Source organism: Macaca mulatta, chromosome 3 (assembly GCF_049350105.2).
Source record: "Macaca mulatta isolate MMU2019108-1 chromosome 3, T2T-MMU8v2.0, whole genome shotgun sequence".
In the NCBI taxonomy this organism is placed as follows: Eukaryota; Metazoa; Chordata; class Mammalia; order Primates; family Cercopithecidae; genus Macaca; species Macaca mulatta.
In genome coordinates this window covers 91,423,534-91,448,168 of record NC_133408.1, presented here as the reverse complement: position 1 = coordinate 91,448,168, position 24,635 = coordinate 91,423,534, and the positions used below count along the sequence as shown (strand labels likewise).

At 43.4% G+C, this 24,635-nt stretch overlaps 1 protein-coding gene and 1 long non-coding RNA gene across 8 annotated transcripts in view; one reads left to right on the top strand and one right to left on the bottom strand.

Annotated features, from left to right (window-relative positions):
* Positions 1-24,635, bottom strand: part of ELMO1 (engulfment and cell motility 1) — a 575,941-nt gene that overhangs the window by 71,614 nt on the left and 479,692 nt on the right.
* Positions 6,044-24,635, top strand: part of LOC144339869 (uncharacterized) — a 35,818-nt gene continuing 17,226 nt past the window's right edge. The window contains exon 1 of the long non-coding RNA XR_013415399.1: positions 6,044-21,471. This is a non-coding gene — a long non-coding RNA (uncharacterized LOC144339869). The remainder of the gene's footprint in view (positions 21,472-24,635) is intronic.

The following is a 24,635-nucleotide window of genomic DNA, read 5'->3' as shown; positions in this document are numbered from 1 at the left end:
TCACTTTGCCCTGATCCCTCCAATTCTAATTGCAAAGACAGGCTGGAAAATGAATTTTTTAACAAGCAATTTTTAAAAAGGCAAAAGGTCCAAATGCCATTAAGGATCCAGAGTTCAGCCTGGCTATTACCTCCGACAAATCACCTACTCGTAATTTTCTTCCAACAAATGTCTGTGAGGGCTGCCAGGCTGCAGCAGAAATTTGTTTAATGACAATCTCTGGAAGTTTAAATACTCTGAGCAATGGTGATGGATGTTTCTATCCCCCAGCACCACCCCCTCAGCCTCTTTTTCAGCCACAGACCCAGCAACGACACCGAGGACTGACTACAGATGACTGCCCAGGTCCAGAGGAATCAATCTTGATTTTACATGGGCTCTGTTCCTTCCCATTTCCCTCCAAGTCCCTTTCATCTTCATTCTTCCATCCCCAGAACCCAGTGCGGTCCCAGCTTGGCTATAACTGCGGGGTAATATTTTTACCTTCCTGCCCTCCTTTTCCTGAACGTGTTACATAAGGAAGATCCCAGCTGCCCGAGGCAAAGGGGTGGAGGAAGGGAAGAACTCCAAATTCCACCCTCATCTCTACTCTGCTTCATAAGTCTCAGGACAATCGCAGATAGTCCCTTTGTTTTACACGTGAAGAACAATGCTTGGGCCTGGAGTGACTTACTCAAGATCGCACATATAGTTAGTGACAAGGTTAGGACTCAGACCTCACTAAACTCCCATCCTCCTGAAGAATTTGGCTTTGAATTTTTAAGCCTAGGTGGGCATTTTTTTTCCTTCATTCTTCAGTATGGCAGCATTAGGGCAAATCAGTTCTTCCTGTGACCCCCCCCTAGAGTCCCATGGGAGAGGTGACCCCTCCGACTAAGGGTGGAGTCTCAGGTTTTACTTTTTCCAGCTTTGGGATCCACTCAGAATTATACTTAAACACATATGACTAAACCTTCCCCTCTCCTCCTTTTTCCCTTAGTGTGAGGAGGAAAAGGACAGAAAGAAAATCCAGCTACTTAGTGTCTTACACTAACCCTAAGAGACAATTCATTCAGATGTGCTCTTAATATATGGAGTTGCAAATAACATAAGATCTGGTACTCCAGTGTTTCCATTTAGTAACTCATTGCTGAAGCTCAGAGGCCTCTTTCAACTCCTATTTGATATTCATGAGTTACATTTTTCTTTATTTCTAATGCAACAGAATCCCATAATTTAGTATGTGTTCTGCTTTTTGTATTAATTTTTTTCCTAATTCGATACATGTTAGAGAAAAATTAAAATCCCCATAACTTATTTTTAAAGCAAACAATAATTAGCCTGATAAGATTAGTTCCTATGGGAATTGTCTCTTGGTGATTAGTACCATTTAAAAAGATACCCAGCCTTTTGGTTTCAAAAAATATAACAAGACTAACACTTCTAGAGAACTTAGCATGCATTAGGGACATTTTAAAATGCTTTATATGGTTGCATTCATTGAATTGTCTCGACAACCCTAGGAGTAGATACTATCATTCCCATTTTACAGACGAGAAAACCGAGACAACTTGCCTGGGGCCACGCCAAGAACCTAGATTGTCTGGCTCCAAATTCCTTAATCACTATGCTATCCCTGCCTCAAGAGACATTCCTTAACAAATGAGTTTAATGAACAAGGAAGAATGTAAAAGATATATAGTACTGGAGATTTAGAAACAACTAGTGAAATCAAGATTGTTTCTTTAACCTAATGCTTCTCAAACTTGTTGGGCGACAGAACACTTTTACGTGTTATGCCTGTTAACAGTATCTTGAACACTTATTCCATGGAATATAATTTACAATCTGCTGCTCAACAGCAAGCCCACATATAGAAATCCTTGTTTAAATTAGTGCTAGTAGAGTTCTAGAGTTTACCTAGGCCGATTCTCACACTAACACCAAGAAGTAAGCTATAATCTTCCCTTGTGAAGAGTCAGAGTAGCAGAATTGAAAGCTTACGGTATACAAGGCAGCCCAGAACTGGGGACCACACAGTGGTTCCATACTCAGCCTTACTTTTGGGAGACAGTCCCACACTATTTTGTTTATGGTAAAACACATACCCCTCCCTATACATTTAGCATCACTCTAGGGATTAAACTTGAAGGAACTAGTTCATACTGGAGTATGAATGACTGACAGGGGCCCAAGGGCTATTTACATATTTAAATAAATTGGTTACTTCCAAGGACTGTCATTTTAACTACAGTAATGGGCTCAAGGGGAAGAGATTTGGGAGTTCAAATATCAGTAAATAGGTGATTGATCTTGAAACAGTTCTGGAAGCCAGCCTTGGGATAATCTTAATAATTCATGCCAGTCAATCTCTGATTGTTCAGAAATCCAAAATTTATCACTTTGTGGTTTAGTACTGTCTTTGGGTGATAGTAAATCTCTGAAAATCCTAAAAGGCAAATGAGAGAAAAAGAAGATTCAAAAGTTTTATTTATTTATTTATCTGTCACTTGTTAACCAAGAAGATAAACTCCTTTGATTCAAGTGAGGCTTCAGGATTAACGTCAGGATTCGTAAGTGCATCTTCGCTCTGCATGAGAAAACAGAAAGCTGGCTGTCTCTTGCCACCTGCACTTCTATCCAAGAATAGGATTATTTTAAGACATTCTAAATCTCCTTCTGCCTCCTTTCCCACTGACTCAACAGGGCCTTAACAGCAACGCTTACCCTTCCCCATCCAATCAATAAGACTTTAAGCAAATCATTTAGCGTAACCAGGCAAAAAGAACCATCTATAAATCAGGTGCAGAGGGCAATTACAACAGCCTCAGTGACATACAAATGGCATTTTGTATTTGAAAAGTGAAGTCTCTGATAAGAACAGTATATTACACCATCGTTTTTTTTCCTTCTATTCCAAGAAGCACTGACAAGAAATGCATCAGGGGCAGTGACACCTATTTCAGCCCTGTTTGGTTCCCACTGCCTGGTTAATAATGCTCATCTTGAAGGAGCAGGCCGAGTAAACTCTCAGCCCCATTCCCAGGCCAGACTGTGACTATTACCTATGGTCTAAAGTGCAGTCAGTCATCCCAGCCACCAGGGCTGTGGGAGAGGCCTCAGGGAACCACACGGTCCTGCTGAGGAGCTAGGGATCTTCTTCCACTAGATTAAGTGTGAAAGGGAGCTTTTCTGAATGGTGAGAATGTACTAAAGTATGGCATGTGACAGACAAAGAGCTGCACAGCATGTGCACCCACAACGAGGGACCAGAAAGACAGGAGGGACTGGTAGCAGCATGACCTCACTAGCCATGGGCAACCTTCACCTATGGAAGTTTTATCTGGCCAGCCACTGAGCTACGGGCTGCATCTGCCCTAATAGCGGGGATTACTAAGAAAGGGCAGTTGAGAGAGGTTAAGAGTTTTACTCGGGGCACCTGGTTAGCAAGTAGCAGACTCTGCAAGAACCAAAGCCCATACTCTCTAGTACTGCCTCTAATGGGGTTACCTTGGTCTAGGCAGCTACAGATTGGGGTATGGACTTCTGCCGGGCTTACTTCCTGATGTCCAGAGGCTGGCTGCACCACCAGCACTGCACTGACTCTTTCATCCACATAGAAGTGGGGTCAAGCTCCACATGAAAGTGCAAGTGCTGCCACCTCCTCTTAGTTCCCTAGGGTCACTCCCCTGTTCCGTCTCCTGCCTCCCAAATCTGAGTTTTCTGACGGAGTGCACATCAAAGCATTGGTAAATACACATCAAGGCATTAGATGTGATGGAATGCACATCAAGGCACAGGTAAATACACATCAAGGCAGCAGATTGAAAATTTTTCTATTTAAGTTGAGATTAAAATGATCATATAAATATTTCTTACTGGGGCAATATGCCACTCTCCAAACCTTTATTAAGCACGCTTTATGGTCCTCCAGCTCAGTGTTTATTGTGGCCCAGTTCAGAATGGTCAGCACTCATAAAATACTTGTTGAAAAAATAAACAATGAATGGGTCAAGCAGCTGATGGTTTTTATAGAGTATGTCTTAGAGTCACTGCAACAGAACAATGTGAAAGTAGCTGGCGATGTATACTAAAATATTATATATTCAAGTCTATGATGGTCAAATCTGTTGTATTGGCTTTCAAATGCACTTGAAAACCATCACTCCCAAGTGAGTCCCCTGGAAACAAGCCAGAGCTTGTCCGGTCAATGAGTTACTCCCAAAGTATAAGTAAAGAGGTTCATCAGCTTTGCATACTCCTTCGGGAGCAATTGGGAAAATGAATAGTCTGCTGCTCCATGAGATCCAAGTGGCCTAATGAAATAATGCATCTCCACAAGGCCCTAAATTATGTTTAGAGATTACGTTGTTCATTAGGTAGCATCCCTACTGTGAAGAGCACTGGTCGACCCAAATCACAGAGAGCTGGGAAACACATCCAGTGACTGAGGAGTCATGAGCTTGTTATCTGTATAAAATGCAACCAAACTGACTACCCTGGTGTGCGGGTCTCTCCAGCTCATGGGCAAGCTACTATTTTCCAGGGAATGTTTACGCCCTCTGGACATGTCTAGAAATGGTTAGGTGGCTTTTTGGGCCCAATGTAGTTATGTTAATAAAATCAACAGCAAGCCAATGTTGGGCTAATTCAAAAGCTGTATCTTGCTTCCAAATGGCAGATTCAGTGAATTTTATTCCATGTTCATATACTGTAATATTTTTCGATGTGCCTTTTTAAGATAGAGTAGAAAGTCTAACTCCATGCAATTCCCCCAATGAAAACTACAATTTCCTAACCTTTGAAGGTTCATTTCTCTTAGGCTGTCATTAAAATTACTTATGCTTGGCCGGGCGCAGTGGCTCAAGCTTGTAATCCCAGCACTTTGGGAGGCCGAGACAGGCGGATCACGAGGTCAGGAGATCGAGACCACCCTGGCTAACCTGGTGAAACCCCGTCTCTACTAAAAAATACAAAAAACTAGCCGGGCGAGGTGGTGGACGCCTGTAGTCCCAGCTACTCGGTAGGCTGAGGCAGGAGAATGGCGTGAACCCGGGAGGTGGAGCTTGCAGTGAGCTGAGATCCGGCCACTGCACTCCAGCCTGGGCGACAGAGCGAGACTCTGTCTCAAAAACAAAAACAAAAACAAACAAACAAAAATTACTTATGGTTTTAATTTTCTGAGTTGCATTTAGTGGGAAGCCTCCCAAGTCACAGGCTGTGCTCTGTTACTCACTCCTGTATTCCAGGGGCATTGCTCCTCACAAGAGTAGTCATAATAGAAATACCCGCTAAGATAGGATAAAATCATCTTCTACAGAGCATGCTCAGGCACCTCATTTTTTAATGCTGTGTTTTTAGAACCACCTCACTGATTTTTTAAAATAAACTTGACTCTGCTTCCCTCCCTTAGTGAGAAAGTCTATCATTCCAAACATGTCACGCTCACAATTGCAACTGTTTTCCAATAAGGCAAGTGCAGAAATGGTCAAAGCATGTTTTCAAGGGTAAGAAAGACATGCTTCCTCTCTTTCTGCACAAAGGGGGCGTGCAGAAAAATTCAGTGAATCTTTTCAGACTCACCTTTGAGGTGAGAACATGAGCACCTTCAGTCTCCTATCTCTTTCTCCATCAGTCCTCGAAAGGGGTCAGAATGGATAACAGTTTCTTCCTTTCCTATTGCACTTGATCCATTTTTGTCAATTTGATAGTTAAGAAATGTATTCTAAAATAATGCAGAATTTAATAAAATGAAAGCTTTGGTCACTATCATGCTTATTGGGCACCATGCTAGAGTGAAAAGGATGGATACAAATTTGGAATAAAATGTGCTTCCTTTAGAACACTTAAGGCAGCTTTTCGGGATTTATCCCAGAGAGTCAGTCTCCCAGGACCAGTACTAGCTGCTTAAGCTGTAATGGATGCTACTGGAATAGGGTCCTGTGGTGTAAAAACTTGTGGCCTTAAATAAAACTCTTCTTAAGACCTCAGTTTCAGGCCAGGCATGGTGGCTCACGCCTGTAATCCCAGCACTTTGGGAAGCCGAGGTGGATGGATCACCTGAGGTCAGGAGTTCAAGACCAGCCTGGCCAATGTGGTGAAGCCCTGTCTCTACTAAAAATACAAAAATCAGCTGGGCATGGTGGCAGGCACCTATAATCTCAGCTACTGGGGAGGCTGAGGCAGGAGAATCTCTTGAACCCGGGAGCAGAGGTTGCAGTGAGCCGAGATTGTATCACTGCACTCCAGTTTGGCGGCGACACAGTGAGACTTTGTCTCAAAAAAAAGACCTCGTTTCATCATCTCCCTAATCACCACACTAATATATACTCTGCAGAGTTGTTGTAGTATTAAATTATAAGCACGTGGCCAGTTCCCAGTGGCACACCTAGCACATGGTGGGTCCTGAATACATGCAACCTGAACACAAATCCAATGCTTGAGCTGTATAACCTTGGGCACACGTGGAGTTACCTCCACGAAAGGGAGAATGGTATTCCCTAGCTACAGACTTCCCTTAATAACCATCTGTGTGTATTAAACACTAATTGAGCAAATTTTATGTGCTGGGATCTTTTGGGTATATCTTTCTCTCTTTAAGGATATGTAAGAAAATCAGAAAGCTCAGCATAATATATTGTTTCAGGTAACCAGAAACTATACACAAGACTTTAAAGACTGAAGATACTAAAACACATGCTGAGGTGTAAGATGATCTGCTCTTTGGAGGGTTAACCTCATTCATTCATTCACAGAACACTGAGTATAGCTGTGGGAAGGGCAACTACTAGACACCATTGAAGGCTCCTGTCCACACACAGGGAAGGGTTCCCACACAGTACCTGGCTCAGGCTCCTTCATAAAAAGTATTAGTTTTCTCTTTTCTCTGTCTCAAGGATTTCCCTGATTAACTAGGAGACAAATGAAAATCAATTCAGGATTGGGTGATAAGTGATAAGAGAAAGCAATGTGCTAAATACCCTTCTGTCACTTCCCGTTTCATGAATGGAGAAAAAAAGCATGTTAGATTTAGGAGTCTATCTACTTCTAATTAAGAATCTTGAAATGTATGGATGAAAAAATGTCCTGAATTCAAACCCTGCTAAATGAAGTCTTTGTACTTCAGAAAAGGATTGACTGTGGCTTACTCTTGTGGGGGCAAGGGCAGCAGGGAGAATACAGTGCAAAGGAAGCGAAACAAACTAAGTGAACTAAGTGAAACAAAGCTGGAAGGTTCTACGGAGTCTTATGCTTCTGTAACTGAAGAAAAAGCAGGCTGAGAGGATCAGAGAGGAGACAGACACAGAACAAAGATGAGATCTGATTTCATTCTTCTGTGTCTCTAATATCCATTAGACTCTTGGATGTTTCCAAGATGTGGGCTCCTTGTACCTCTTCAGCCTGCTCTGTCAGGCTGGCAATACCCTGTGTGTGCTCCATTCATCACTGAGTGTCCAAGCTCAGTGCCCGGACAGCAAGAGCTCTCTAGATGTTTGTTCAGGCAACAGATGAGTGGGAAATGCTTGCTGTCCATGTCTGAGATCCTCTGGGGTGCTGCAGAGACAGTGGGTGGAAGCCTTCCCAGGGCTGGTGCTCCAGCCAGGGCTCAGAGAGTCTCAGCGTAGAGACTGACTTGGAAAAGATGTGAAGCTATCACTTCTGTCCCATTCTCAATCACAATCCCGCACTGCTATGATAGAGCGACAACGAGGTGTCCTTTTGGCCCAGTTAACTTCTGTTCAAAGCAGCTCAGAGCACATGGGGCTAGACAGTACCTTTATGCCACTCACCCATGCTTTGAGAAGACTATGAGACACCAGGCTGTAGGCGAGGAATCACTGTACCCCAAGTTTGCTTAGATAGGACTCTTCACAGTGTCACCAACTTTCTACAGCTAAAATGATACAGGAACAGTGTACAATGGCATTTTTAAGGATATTAATCCATTTGGTCCAAGGTGCCCCAGATAGGAAGAACTAGTCGCTTTCTCTAACAAGTCCAGGTCATTTTCTAGTTGAAGATCCACAAGGGCTTACATCTCCACTCTTACCTTGGAACTTGGTATGGGAAGACGAATAATAGTTCCTGCTAAGCCTCTAAGGTGAGAAGTGAGCTGTGAAATCACAATTGCATGGGAAGCACTTTAAATGCTCTGTGTGAAATACTCTGTGTGCTTGGATGCCCTAGAGTGAGAGGTGTGGGGCGCTGGGAGGACAGAAGTCTAGGACCAGGGCAATAGGATGTGAGCAACGCTCTCCTGCTAAGAGGCTGCATCTCTGTGGGATGAAGGGCAACCCTGTGGGATTCTTCCAGACACATGACAACTCAGGGAGTTCTGGGGAATCTGGCGGAGCAGGCAGAAGTTGGAGAGGATAATGCAGAGGCAGGTAGCACTGAGGCACCTGCCAGACAGGCAGCAGGCCTGAGGCTTCATGGCTGCAGGCGTGTGACTTCAGGTCTCTGATCTTCGGTGTTCAAAAGAGGCAGGGCTCACCTCGGAGTGCCAAGGGGCAGGACTTCAAGTTGCCCCTCCCATCTGAATGACAACAGCTCTGCTGTACAGCAATTATTTACTGAGTTTCCTCTAAGCCTTTTTTGTTTTGTTTTGTTTTGAAGAAAGGGTTTGGTATGGGAAGGTCTGAAATGTAGGCTCTCCCAGCAGGATCCTGGCAGCTTTGGGTGGCTTGTGGGGTTGGAGAGACCCCTCTGGGAATGAAGCAAAGAGGGCTGGGTTGAGGGTAAGTCACAGTTTTGGAGGGAATTTGCAAGGGAGAGTAAGTTTTTGTAGAGATTGGGCCATGATGGTAAGAAGCGGACTTTGGCGAACTAGGGCAATGTGGATGACAAGTCACGTGCCTGGCCAATTTAACTCAGCCCTTACCCAACCAAGAAAATGAGAGAGGTTGCTGCAACGCTTTCCTAAAAGGCTCAGGAAGAGAGTGGCCTGGGTAGTGGCTCTGGAAAGTGAGGCAAGGGCTGACAATATGTGCCTTTGCTTTGGCAGCTCTGCACGGAGGGAGGAGCGCTAGGTTTCGCACCATCCACACTCTAGTCCCTTCTCCCTGCACACAGCTCAGAGACCAAACCTGCTGAGGGTGCCTTCCCAGGGAAACAGGAACCCTCAGGCATGGCTAGGTAGGGTTCACAGCTGTGTACTTTTGGGCATTATAAAAGTTAATAACATTGGGATTGTTTCTGCTTTGGATGCAAATAATTGAAATGACTGAAATGGAAATGAAAACATGTGCTTTTGATGATTAGGCGATGAAAAAAGAAACAATTAGCATAAAGGTTAATAATGGGCAAAATAGTTTTTTTCTCCTTGACAAGAAGTCAGATGCTCACTAAAGAAAATGTCCTTGAAAAACTCTTGGATTTTGTAATCCTCTTCTGGTGACACTAGAGAAAGCTTTAAATAGCCAAGGGCCAGAGAAATTCTAAAGAAAAATGCACAGAAGGAGTTCAACTCCAGGTTCGAGCCAAGGACCCACGTTGTCCCCAAGGTCTAAGCCGAGGAAGCTTGTTCTTCATTTCTCGTCACTTGAGTGAGATGCCAGGGACACAGGAAAATTTTTCTTCCATCTGGGAGATTTGCTATTACTGTGAACAATATTATCAGGACCACCGTGGTCTCCACCACTGCAAGTTTTTCCTGAGAGGCTGTTTGGGTATTGCCTTTGATATGGTTTGGCTGTGTCCTCACCCAAACCCCATCTCGAATTGTAGCTCCCATAATTTCTTCGTGCTGTGGGAAGGACCCAGTGGGAGATAACTGAATGGGGGTGGTTCCCCTCATACTGTTCTCGTGCCAGTGAGTAAGTCTCACGAGATCTGATGGTTTTATAAGGGGAAACCCCTTTTGCTTGGCTCTTACTCTTCTTATCTGCTGCCATGTGAGACGTGCCTTTCACCTTCTGCCATAATGGTGAGGCCTCCCCAGCCACGTGGAACTGTGAGTCCATTAAACCTCTTTTGTAAATTGCCCAGTCTTGCATATATCTTTATCAGCCACATGTAAAGGACTAATATAGCCTTGTCCCTTCTAAAAAAAAAAAGTACTAGTACTCTACTGGCCTAACGGCAAAGTTGAGGAGAGCAGCTCTGTTTTTTGTTGACATCCTTATCTGATGATGCAACCTATCTGATATCTTGATCAAAGTGCATTAAGGCACAAAAGGAGGCAAACAATTTAATGAGCGGTTCTGCTGAGGCTGTCTATTCAGGTGGGGCATTTTCCCAGCACAGGCACCCCCAGAATTCTCTCTAAACACTCAATGACAGCACAACAGCATTTTCATTCAAAGGGGCACACACATTTTGAGGCTATTGATGCTCTTACTACAAGGCGCACAGCTGAGGGTTTTGAAGGCCATTTCTAAAAAGCTATGACTACACTACTATTCCAAAAAGCCCAGGAAAATGGCTGGCCCCTCCAGTAAGAGAATAAGTGGTGGTATGCTAGACAAAGTCAAAGCCATTTGGTCTTGAATGTTCATCTAACACAAGCTGTGTGATTTTGGAAAGAAGTGAGCAAGCAACTCCCTAAATCTGAGTGATTTCATCTGTACCCTGGGCCTCCTGCAGTGGATACTGTTGGTTGCTTACCTAAGATTGCCCCCTTCTCCTTCCTGAGAGGACCCTGTTTTATTCAGGTGTCCACTCACCCTCCAGGCAGCCCTAGCATCTGAGTGAATGCTGACCACCGCACCCACCTGCAGAGGTAGCTCTGATTGGTGTGAGTGCAACCCCTTTTACTGGGACAGTATTTGGTTCAGAAATAGGGAGTGGGCACAAATTCAAGCCAAGGACCAAGTAGAGGGTGGACTCAGTGTTTCTGTTATGTATTTTCGATCCTTCTGGGATCACGTTCTGAAGATAGCCCTGTCTCTTCCATGGGATGCTGTGGTGTGCAAATGTCCCTCATTACTGCCACTCCCTTACTAGCTGCTGAGCAATAAAACTGCCACATGGAGGAGGGAAGAGCCCAGGGAATCATGGGGAAATGGGCTACTGCCCCTGGATTATGCTGGCCCTGAATTCTACCTTAGTCTGGCTTCCAGTTAAAGAGCCAATACGTTTTCTTCTCTCAATTTTTTATTTTTATTTTTTAGAGATGGGGGTCTCACTCTGTTGCCCAGACTGGAGTGCCATGGTGCAATCATGACTCACTGCAGCCTCCACCTCCCAGTCTGAAGTGATCCTCCTGCCTCAGTCTTCCAAGTAGCTGGGACTACAGGTGTGCACTATCATGCCTGGCTAATTTTTGTATTTTTTTTTAGAGATGGGGTCTATGTTACCTGGGATGGTCTCAAACTACTGGCCTCAAGCCATTTTCCCTTCTTGGCTTCCGAAAGTGTTGGGATTACAGGTGTGAGCCACTGAACCTGGCCCACTTTCTTCTTAGAGACCATTAACATTTGGTTTTCTGTTGCTTACAAATGAAAGCATATGAAATGCTAAAGATATCTGTTAGGATTTGAGGGAAGATACATTCAAAAAAGAATGTGCTTAACACAGGATTAAGTATAGAGTAAGCACTGAAAATATGGTATTTCCTTTTATTGTAGTTTCTTTTTTGGGCCCCACTGCCTCACCTCAGTTAGGGGGTTCTCCCAGGGATCTACTTCAGTTTTATTCAGGCACAGGGACATCACTGGCATTTTAAATGTTAGGAGGCTTTGTTTTATTTCTGGCAGTTTCTAGGGGCAGGGAAAAGAACTATATTAAACAAATCTTTAGCACCGGTTATGGGTTTAATTTTGCTCCCCCCAAAAGATACGCTGAAGTCCTCATACCAGTACCTCAGAATGTGACACTATTTGGAAACAGTGCCATTGCAGATGTAATTAGTTACGATGCAGTCATACTGGAGCAGAGTTGGCCCCTAGTCCAGTATAACTGGTGTCCTTATAAGAAGATGGCAATATGAAGACAGTCACACAGGGAGAAGGCCACGTGACAACAAAGGCAGAGACTGAAGTGATGCAGCTGCAAGCGAGGGAATGCCAAGGATGGCCAGCAATTCAACAGAAACCCGTGAGAGGCGAGGAAAGATTCCCCTGCAGGTTTCAGACAGAGCAAGGCCCTGTAAGCCATGCTCCAAAAGTAGGAGACCATAACTTTCTCGTAGCCTCCAAAACTACGAGACCATAACTTCCTGTTGTCTGAAGGCTCCTCATTGGTGGTACTTTGTTACAGCAGCTCTAGGCAATGAACACAGTGCCTATTCAGAAACACGTAATGGAAGAAAATCAACTGTAAACCAGACATTTAAAATCACTTGTCTCTTGAAAAGATTTCAGACTGTTATCAGATGTCCTCTATTGATAATAGTGTATGCTACTGCTAAAGGTCTAAGATTTCCTCTCTAAAAGCACCACAATATCCATTGTTTAAAGATAATAATGGTTTGCCCTGTCTTCCTATTTGAATAAAATTAAATGCAGCAGTGAGAGGTATGAAACAAAAGTGGAGCTCCCACAGCTGCAGGAAGCTGGGGGGTTTCAGACTTGCTGGCAACACTCTCTGGTGGCCCCTGAGGCCACCCATGGAACTGCCAGGTGCCACAGAACTCAGGCTGAGAAACACTGTTCTAGGAGCTGCAAATAATGTCCGCTTATGGTCACATCCAGGAGTACAGTAGGAGTTCTCTTAAAAGATGGCCACCATAACAGACTTGCCAGTTTAAGAAACACCCTCCATCCTTTTTGTAAAATATACTGGCTGTTGCCCAGGCTGACACTCCAAGCTCATAGTCAAGATGCTGGAATGCCCCTGGGTTTCTGCTCCTACCAGCTGAGATGTGAGATTTAGGGGTCTTTGTCTCCTAAATGTGTTTCTTCCAGTTATACTTGTCCTTGTAATTATGTAATTTGATTGCATATTATATACACTGATGAAATATGAGTAGAAAAAGCTTCAAGTTGAATGCTTTGAAAGACTGGATGAAAACGAGTTGCTGAAACCAAGCCAAACCTGCTGTCGAACCACATGTGGGAGGGTCAACCACAAAAAACTAGAAGAGATTGTACTTAGATTACTTCAAAAGTGTCTTCAGAGCTCATTCCACTTTAAGAAAACTGAAACTGGAAATCACAGATTATGTCTTTTTGGCATGGTTTATCTAAGAATGGTAATTAGAAACTCCAATCTGCAAATTTAAGAAAAAGCTTGGGTCTCACATTAAAAAGTGGGTGATTTAACATGCATTTGTATGTTTTACATTAAAATAAAATATTTAAGGTATACATATGTCATATTATGATTAACCATAACCATTGTCATCAACTTTTTAATTAACTAATTAGCTGCTAACTCCTGCTACATGAGCTAAGAGGGCCTTTACTACAGTTTCTTCATTTTGCATACTGTGTTCTTGGATGGGAAAATCCTATTTCTCTATTTTAGTTGTCATCAATGGCTACCTACAATGTAAGGTCCATGAGAGAGATTTTTTGTCTATTTTGTTCAGTGACGTCAATTTTTTACAAATTCAATTGATTTAAACATCAAAGATTAGCTGGGCATGGTGGTGCATGCCTGCAGTCCTCAGTACTTGGGAGGCTGAGGTGGGAGGATTGTTTGAGCCAGGGAGTTCCAGGCTGCAGTGAGCTATAATCGTACAACTGCACTCCAGCCTGTGTGATAGCAACACCCTCTCTCTTAAAAACAAAGCTATAGACATTGCTGATTTAAGAAAAACATGAACATGTATTTCCCTGCATAATTGTTTAAGCTAATAAAAATAGAGACTAACCCCTAAAGCACTATGGACATAACTGTATTCTGACACATCTAAGACATGAGTTTTTTTTATCTCCTAGCCACAGCATACAAAGGCCAAAGACTTGGCCACTTACTGAAGACAGAGTCTAAGAACTGCTCCAAGACTTAACCTAGTCAGGCTGGGGGCTCAAGTACTCACAGAAGACTTAACCCAGTCAGGCTGGGGGCTCAAGTACTCACAGAAGACTTAACTTAGTCAGGCTGGGGGCTCAAGTACTCATAGAAGACTTAACCTAGTCAGGTTGGGAGCTTAAGTACTCATAGAAGACTTAACCTAGTCAGGCTGGGGGCTCAAGTACTCATAGAAGACTTAACTTAGTCAGGCTGGGGGCTCAAGTACTCATGGAAGACTTAACCCAGTCAGCTTGGGGGTTCAAGTACTCATAGAAGACTTAACCTAGTCAGGCTGGGGACTCAAGTACTCATAGAAGACTTAACCTAGTCAGGCTGGGGACTCAAGTACTCATAGAAGACTTAACCTAGTCAGGCTGGGGACTCAAGTACTCATAGTAGACTTAACCTAGACAGGCTGGGGGCTCAAGTACTCATAGAACTCTTCCTGCAGGCTCTGTGTGTTTCACCTCCTGCAAGAATAAGTCTACACAGAGTAGATCCTATTCCAACTTGGATATCTGTTTTGATCCAGCTCACTTAACCAAGAACTGCATTTTTTAAATATTCTCAGAGATGAAGTGGTGAACAGAACACATGAGAAGCATTGCTGTGGCTCTGGACCATGCCACACATAGACAAGGGTCCCCATGTTCGAAGTGCAGATCAACCCTTTCCCTGGGATTGTGGGGGGGATGCCCCACTCTCAGCCAGGCCGAGAAGGAGAGAGTAGGAATTGCGAAAGCCCCCTCTCCTGCTTTTACTGCTGAGGGATCTGGGAAGCAGAGGGGCCAAGTGGCTGGTCTGAGGCAGACATGCATGGAGTGGCAACTGACCCACAGTGAGAAAACAAATCTCCTGTTTCATTCTTCACCACACTGTATGCTCCTAGCAAAAGCAAACCAGTATGAATGAATTCATAACACTCACCCTATCCTTACATGTGGCGTGTGCTCAATAAATACTGGTTGGTTTTATTGCCTGACTCCACAGGTGGCAATCGACAGGATTTTGAGTGTGGAAATGATCAAGACTTTGTAAACAGGAAGAATCTGGAGTGGCATATGTTGTTGCCATCCCCTTAACCCCATTAGCAGCTGGGTGAGTGAAGAGTAAATAGACAACCATCTCCTAGTTCTGAGGCTGCTTTCCCTGAAGGGACTTTCTAAATGAGAACCTTGCCTAAATTGGCAATTAACCCAAGCTTAACAAGGGCTTACAGTCACACTGGGGCAAATCTGGTGAAAGCAACCTTAGATAGAATAGGCCAAGGAGAGCCTTCTACACTCACACTGTATGTGAGAAAGCAATTGGGTAGTAGCATTCAAGTCTTTCATCCCTAGGGGTGATTATCTCTACAGTGGGACTTAAGGAGAATGGGGAACTACCAAGGCTCCTCTGAGGCTGCCCTTTTGGGTTGTGGGTATTTGTATATTCTTTACTCCTTAAGAGGGTAATTTAGTGATTTAAAGCACAGGCTTGGGCAAGATACAATTGTAGTTTAGAATATTAGTTCTGATACTGGGCAAGATATTTTATGAATTCTTAAAGCCTTGGTTTCTTTTTGGAGAGGGCATGTATCTACTGCAGAGTTTTGTTGACAATATTGAGTACAGTAATCAATGCAAATTGCCTAGCACATAGATGTTCATGAAATATTAGTTAATTGACAACTAATTATTAGCAACAATAATAATGACAAATTAACAATCTTAGGGAAATACAAGAAAGTCTCACCAAGTCAAACATTTGAGTGTCTAGCATGTGCAGGCTCTCTGCTAGGCACTGGGGGACTCTACAACAAGAGTTTCTTCATCAGCAGGAGAGACAAGCCACGCACACAATTAGCTCTTGCATTAACAGCGACAGTTATAAAGGAAGATTTATATAGTTAGGAAAGTTATAAATGCACAGGAGAGGCACAGATAGTGTGATAAGTGGTTTGGAGAAGGAAAAGACAACTTCCAGCTGGGAAATCTAGAGAAGGTTCATGAAGGAGGTAGCATTGGCCCTGAGCTCTGTATTTTATGAAATATGCCTAAACAATGTAAACGAAATTCCAAGTTTGTTTCCAATTATGTAGTATACTCTTTGGATATATCCCATCACTTCTTATCCAGATTGGCTCTAAAAGAATAAATTGATTTCTGAAATTTCAGCTAAATAAAAAACATGCAGAATAAAAGCCTAGTACTTCAACCAATCACCTTCACTTCCTATAAGGTATATTCAGAAGTCACATATTTGCTTTTTATATAGTGTTTGGTATTGGCATTGTCTATGACAATGTGCCTTTCTGGTAGCACAGGTGTCAAGAGCTGAGAACACTAACTGTGGAATTCCTTAGATCAACGCTTTTCAGAGTAAGCTCTGGGTTACACAGGTTCCATGATATGTTGGGTGGGGCAAAAGAAAGAAAGGAGCATGAGATAAAGGAAAAGACTTTATGATGTAACATTTTGAGAAACTCCATCTTTTATGTACAAACATATTAACATCTACATGTTAAATCTGTTCGATTTCTTAAACCTAGCATATCACAAACATTTGGTCATGTGAGGCCTTTTATCTCCTAGCATGACACCTATTAATTTCTCAGTTCCCTTTAGAAATTGTCACTTTGAGCAATTGCCATGGCATTGCTAAAGGGTCATTAGAATAGAATGTCAAACCTAATAATTTGGATCTCTAGGAAGAAGTTCCATGGCTTCGGTCTTGTGACCAGTCCTGGGTAAATGGCCAAACATGTACTTTCAAAGGATTGAACTCATCTTCTCCATTTGGAAGACACTGCATTCACTCTACAAAACATCCTGAGAGGGGGCCTCATTTCTCTAGTTTCACAGATGAGCAAACTTATGCTCAGAGATGTAAATCAACTTGCCTCGGATCAAACGCCTGGGAAGTGGCAGGACTTGAATTCTGTTTCCTAAGCCTTTCTGCTCACTCCACCCCAGGTGCCTTGGCTTTGAAATCGTGTTAGTAAGCTAGCATCACCTTAGCTTCGTGCTGAATGATTTCCAGGGAGCAAGAGTTTTAGAGGTAGAGGTTAACATTGATTTGTAATTTACATAAAACCAATGGACTATACAATCATCATTTCACCAATGGCTATACACAGACAAATTTTTTTTTTAAGGTACAATAGTCCAAAGCACTCCCCTGTCAGTCCAGACCTCCAGGTAGCTGGTTCACAACCTGGTGGACGTGGATCAAAAAATAGTAAAGGCCATTGGGAGGCATCCCACCCTGACTTACTAAGGAGGCATCCCCCTCTCTGCCATATCTAGAACGTCTTTCCTCTTCTATCAGGAAGTGCAGCTGCACATTACTTACTTCTAAGACCCCTCAGCTATACTAGAAAAACAAAATGATTTACCAGAGCATGTCAACAATGCTTAAAATAGAAATATAAAGTAATTACAAGTGACAACCTTCAAATTGTAGTGAGGCTTAAAAGTAACGTTTTCTCTGTCTCAGGAGACAGGTGGGTGCTGCCGCCCTCTGAGGCGGCTTATGACATGGAAGGGGATTTCAGGAGGGAAATGAAGAGGACGTTTTCTTTGGTGTAGACGACAGATTATCTTTAGTCACATAAAAAATATAGATTTGTATGGAGAGGGAATAAATCTGGACAAATGGCAGGGTTTACCTTTTTTGAAGAAAGCACTTGCTTTGATGGTGGGTTCACTGTGTTTTGGCTTGAAGGAATGATAACAGGAGATCATATACGGCTTTGCATGCTAATTAGATTTAGTACCCCAGCCAGGAAATTTTTTAGGCTCTGTAAAAAATCTACACTTATAATGAACACTTCCCAAGAAAATGAATACATAGTACAGAAAGGCCTTTCCCAGTAACTGATAAGATGCTCCCAGGAAAGAGAAGAAAAGATGTCCAAGGATCTGGAAGGAAAAAGGCAGTCCTGACAGCACACCACTGAGAGCTTCCAGAATTCTCATGGATCAAAAATCACCATGACCAGCCACCTTCAGATCACGGTCGCAGCAGGCTGGCATGGGGGACAGTGCAGTGTGACACAGACTACGTGCGGAACCCGGGTCCTACCTCAGACGTGCTCATGGTGAGGGCTACTGCCTCATTCCCTTTGAGCTCTAGTTCCCGCATCTGTACACTGGGGACAACACTGGCCACTACAGCGGGTTGAGGTGGGTGAACATGCAAATGAGCAGGCAACACATTCATTAAAGTCCTTCCACTGCGTATGTTCGGTATCACTTATCTACTACGGTTACGCAGTTCTGTGACTGTTAACAATACCTTTTCTTTTATGCTTAAAAAATTCAGAGTAACATGGTGTTTATATAAATCCAGTCTTCCCTTTTCCCCATCTTCTGTAAGCTCTGCCTCAGCTAAGCTGCTACACTCATCCTAACACAAGGGCCACCGGCCTCCCCTCGTCTCTGTGCTCTCTGTTGGCATTTTAGATCCTCCGTCATGAGCGGCTCTTTGTTCAATTGCTTGTATCACCAATTTCATTCATAGACAATTTGATTGGAGTTTTGGGGGATAAGGACTGTCCTGTTCCTATTTCTATCCCCAGAACCTGGCATAGAACCATGTATAACTGAACTGCTATGTAAGAAAGTTTGAATGAATGAATAACTGGAATATTTAATGCCTCGAATAAGTGAAGTGTATTATATGCCTCTGAATAGTTTATTCACTCCTTACTCAAGAAACATGTATATTACTTTTAGTTTTCAGAACACTTTGCACTTTTGTTTTCAATTGCAGAGCATATTTTCATAACAAAAAAGAAATGAAACCTTAACCCCAGTTCTGAGTAACAACATTCATCTTTTTCCTCAAGAGCTCCCTTCCTGGCTTTCCATGAAAGTCGTGCCAACATCTGCTATGAGGGGGGATATACACTAGACAGGGTCTGCACAATCCTTTAGGAAAATCACAACAATGGGGCTGGTTTCACATTCAAAAAATGATCAGGAAACATAAAAATGATCAAGAAAAGAACAGGGAGAGTAAGAGAGCAAGATGAAGGTGGGGAGTACCACAGGAGGGGCATCTCTGCTCAGTGCCACCTGGTATTGTCACAAGCACACATGCAGTTCTTATGTGCTTCACAGTGATCTTAGAACGTTACATAGATTAACTATTCCTCATGGCAACTTTCCCTATTTTAAACATAAAGACATGAACATAGAAAGACTAAGTAATTTGCTGCAGATGACTCAGCTAGTAAATGTCAGAGCAGGAATCTGAACTCGGCAATCTGGCTCCAGAATCCCTGCTTGCCACCTAACATTAGACTGCTTCTTGGACACGACAATCCTAAGAATCCAATTATTATCATGTGTATTTTTAAAATGGGGAAGTTGAGATTCAAAGAGACTCAAACTTGACCGAAGTCCACCAGCTCACTCGAAGGAGTGCACGATTCAAACTGAAGTCTGCTTGATTTCAAAGCCCACATGATTTTCACTCTACTCCTGGGACCTCCCGTATAATATTTTCTATCCTCACAGGCTGAGCAAAAGATGATTCATTATTTTCTCTGCTCAGCATCTTGCTAAGCTCTACTGGTGAATATCAAGCTGTAATTTTACTCACGAAGCATATCTCTGGTCTCTTCCCCAATGTGGAGATCAGATTCTCTGATGACCAGGGCTCCTTGAAGTCAACGGGGCTTCACAAACATTGATTTGTTGCCTGCTGGATGCCAGGTAGTATAGAAAGTACTTGGGAAGCACAATGGACTGGATGTAGCCCAGCCCGGGAAGTGTTCCCAGCCCTTACTGAAAACATAGGCCCTCACACATGGAGACAAGATTTGGGAGAAAAGGCCCAAAGCCCTAAAACACTAGTACACTTTCTTAATGTAGAATTAGAGCTAGAAGGGGCTGCCCCACCAGAAAAGCAAAGGAGCCTTTGCTAGCAGTGACTGGTTGCCTTGAAGTGGGAATAAAGGGTCCTGAATTCACTCTGTGAACCCAGAGCAATGGCAAGTGTATTTGCTGTCCTTTCCAATGCCTGCTGACTCACGGCAGCTTTGCTCTACTCTCCGGGGATAAGGGTAAAGAAAATATCACAATAACTCTGCTTTGGGTGTGGTACCATCATTACTTTGTTATTCACAGGTGATTTCCTATTCCAGTTCTCAACATTGTTTTCTTCCTAATTTTCAATTATGATTGTTTTTAAATGCACAAGGTCCATTATTATCATACATTTTCTCAAAGCCTTTGTAGGATACAAAATTGTTTAAGTTACTACTGCTATCTTAGGTACCTTCCAGAATCCTCTGACTCACTTTTATATGGTTTCTTTCTTTTCTTCTTCCCAAAGGGTCTTGAAGGGGCTTACAATACAAATGCATTAAGTCAATGAGCCCAAAGAAAGAAACTGGAGCAGAATATAAACCCCAGGGAGGGAAGGAGGGAGGTACAGGCATACCCCAAACCAGAGACCAGCCTCAGTGACGGGCATTTAACTTAGCACGAAGCTTTCTGGGCATCCCTAAAACGATCATTTAGAATGCCATCACCTCAATCGGCTTTTTTACAGTTATGGGCTCTTAGTCACATAGTTGAAAAATAAGAAAGCCTCTTTTTTCCAACGGTGGCTCACTGTGTTTCCCTTAGCTCCCAGGATGGGGTTAAATCGGGCAAATTTCCCCAGTGAGATGACCCGCTGTGGCTCCATACCCCTCACATTCCCCTTAAGTCAGAGTCCACGCCTGCTAACATAATAGCCTGACATGCTGCCCAGAGTCCTTGAAGGTACTATTTTTAGCAACAGGGCCATGTGGCACACAGTCTAGAGTGACTGTATCTCACTCCATCCAATTTTCTTTTCAACGGGACCAACTTTAATTAAAAGGGTCGAACACATCCCCAGATCAGACAAATTCCCACTTTGGACTATAGAACCCGAGGAAGTGACATTTTTAAGAAACCCCTTCGGAATCCTGGAATGAAAGGCATCGGAGGTAGATTATTGAAATGACTGATCTCCACCTGTCCCTGCCTCTCCCTGCCAAAGGAAGATGGGATATGGACAGTCGGCAGGCACAGCAGAGGTAGCCTGAGCTGGGAATAGGAACAGCAAAGCTGACAGCTGTGCTTTTCTGCACCAAGCACCCTGGGAAAAATCAACACTTGGGCAGCCCTGCTGCCATCTGTGGAGTTTCTACAGCAGACAGGTTATTTATAGAAACTTGTTTGTGCAAAGCCAATATTTACCTGTCGGGGCTGTCAAAATTTACATTTCATCTGTGCCATTAGCCTGCTGTTTCCCTGTCAATAATGGAAAGTTCCATCACTAGGAAGGGAGACTGGGGGGGCAGCTATGAGGACTACAGTCCCCTCCCAGTAAGTGAAAGAATGAGTGGTATTCATGGTTACAGGGTAAGTGCATCTGTCGTCCAAGTGGCCACTGGACCCTCCTGCTATGCTATGAAGACAAAGAGTTGTCAGGACCCAAAACTGGAATTCTCCCAACTGCTTCTTTGTAATTTAATCTTCAAAGCCACCCCTGGTTAAAATGAGAATGGCATTTACTGCAACCATCTCTGTGTTTGTGTTGCTCCATGCCTTCCAAAGGTACTTATCTATGGTAAGTATGAGGGGTTGGGGGCTCTCCCTAAAAACCCACTTTCTTCTAAAATCATCAAGATCCTCCATTTTTCACTGAAAATAGTAATCTCTTCTACTTCTCTGAATATTCTCTTCAGTCTTTTGGGAGTTCATCTTCTCCTGCCTGTCCCTTAAATGCAGATGCACAGTCCTGGGGTCTTCTTCTCTTCTCACTCCCCACCTGCTTCCTCGGTGAGATCATCTATTCAAATGACTTAACAATTTTATCTAATTCTTGTCACTCCAATTTCTCCAGCCCATCTCACTCACCTTGTCTCTCTAGGCTCTTCAGCAAAATTTATTTTTTAACTGTTAATTTATTTTATCTTATTTTTTAAAAATTATTTTAGATTTGGGGGTACACATGCAGGTTTGCTACATGGAAATACTGCACAATGCTGAGGTTGGGACTTCTATAGAACCCGTCACCCAAATAGTGAGCACAGTACCCAATAGGTAGTTTTTCAAACCTTGCCCCACTCCCTCCCTGCTTTGGGAGTCCCCAGTGTCTACCGTTTCCACTCTTATGTCCCTGTGTACCCAACGTTTAGCTCCTACTTATAAGTGTGAACATGCGGTATTTGATTTTGATTCTGTATTAATTCACTTTCTAGCTTTGAACAGCACAGTATCTCCATCTGGATGTGCCCAAAGCACTTCACAGCTAGTTCATCCACTGAGCTATTCTCTCCCCTAATCCTGGTGTGCTCTTATTCTCACATTCTCTATCTCAACTGGAGGTACTATTACCCACCAATAAATCATCCCCAGTTTCTCATTCTCCAACTCAGTCTCCATCACATCGTATCAACAACCCAAACCTGTTGATCCCACATCTGAAACATCTATTGACCACATTCCCAATCTGGGACACGACGTTGATTAGGTGTTTATCTCCTAGCTTGGATCAGACGTTGGCCTCCTAATCTTTTCAATCCAAAGAGTTTTCTTTCCAAAGCACAGATCTGATCATGTCTTTCCTTAGCCTAAAATATTTCTGTAGTCTTCAGTAACCTTGGGTCAAAGTCTGAGCTACACAGCAATTTATACGAGGCCCTTCCTAAGCTGACCTCACCTCGCCCGCTGCATTTCTTGCCCCTTTCCTCCTCACACTCTGACCAGTGACCTAGAAGCATCCTTCTCTCTTCTGGCCTCCACCCAAGAGGCCACTCCCTCTGCCTGGAATGTCTCATCATCTCCCCACAACCACGTAGGCCCTGGGGATTCTTTTCCTAGCTGACTCTCTGTCCTCCTTCAGGATGTAGCCCAGGTTTATTTAATTGAATAATATTGCAAAATTAATGAAGGTCGAGTTCCAGTGACATAAGCTAGGTAAACACTTGTCTATCATAGACAGTCAAGTGAGTTATTGTGTATTCTTTGACTTACTATCCCCAACTCCTATGTCGGTTCCTAGCATGCAGATGATGCTCAATAAATGTAGTTTGAATAGATAAGTGGTGAAAAACATAACTAGAATCAAGAGGTGCTTGATTTTATATAAAATATTTATCTTAGAGAAGCTTATAAATACTTGAGAGGACAAACACTTGGTTCTTAGAATCATTTAGAGGGGTAGACAGTGGGTGGGGTGGGGGGGGGGTGGGGAGGGTCACTGTGTCCTGCACTGGTGGGTTGGGTGAAGGACACTAAGGCAACATGCGGAACCCAAGTTGACATCATCGTGTGCAGAAGACGCCAGACTCCTTCAACCAAAGTCCGGAGTACGGAGAAGATTTCACATTGAGTTATAGAATGTCATCTATGCACCAGGCACTTGGCATACATTGTCCTTTTATCCTTACAAAGGTTCTACAGAGCACATCATTTCATCTCTCTTTTACAGATGAGGAAACTGAAGTTCAGAAAAATTAAACCAACTGTATAATATCACACAGCTCTTACCCCTCCACAGAGCAGTAACTTCCTCCATACCACAACAGTCTCTACCATTTATTGAACTCTTGACTGTGTGCCAGGTGCTATTTGAACCATTTTAGATTATCTCATTTTTTTTCTTACACTATAACCCTACAATTATCTCCTTCCTATGAAGAAGGAAACTGAGGGCTAGGATACAAACCCAGTTCTCACTGTTCCTAAATCCATGCTCTTAACCACCATGCTATATATATCAAGACGCAAAAGGGCTTCGAACATGTTCCCACCATATAGCAGAGCCTCTAGGATATGCTCTATATAGAAGGTACTGCTCACTCACTCCTTTTTTTTGTTTGTTTTTGAAATGGAGTCTCACTCTGTCACTCAGGCTGGAGTGCAATGGTACAATCTTGGCTCGCTGCAACCTCTGTCTCCCAGGTTCAAGCAATTGTACTGCCTCAGCTTCCCAAGTAGCTAGGATTATAGGCACCCTCCACTACGCCCAGCTAATTTTTGTATGTTTAGTAGAGAAGGGGTTTCACCATGTTGGTCGGGCTGGTCTCGAACTCCTGACCTCAGGTGATCCACCCGCCTTGGACTCCCAAAGTGTTGGCATTACAAGCCCTGAGCCACCATGCCTGGCCTACTCACTCGCTCTTCAAAGCTCTCATAACACTTTTTCACCCTATGGTAGAGGTACTTACTTCAATCTGCCTTGTGTGATAGGAGACCCTATCACTGAACTGGAAACTCGGCAGGGTGGACACCACTTCTTATTCCACTGTGTTTCCCTCATATCCCCTTGCCCTGTGCCTTGGCCACAAATGGAGGATATAAGTATCTGTTGATTTTCAGGGAGACTCACACAAGAGCTGAAAAGACAGGTGGAACTTCACGGAATGTTCTCATCTGGTTCCTCTGATGACAGACCAGCTGAAGAGCCCCCTTCTCAGTGTGCATGGTCACACTCTCTCTCCTTGGCAGACATCAGGCCAGGTTCTCTTGCTCTGTCCTCTTCACTTGGTCTAGGCCAGGGTTCTTCAACCTTGGCAGTACTGACATTTGGGTCAGATAATTCTATGTTGTGGGAGCCTGTCCTGTGCATTGTAGAATGTTTAGCAGCATCTCTGGCCTCTATTTACTAGGTCTCAATGGCCCCCCACCCCCAACCCAGATGTGACAAAACTATCTCCAGATGTTGCCAAATCCTCTCATCCCCATGGCAAATCCCTCCTGTTCACTGTAGAATGTTTAGGAGCATCT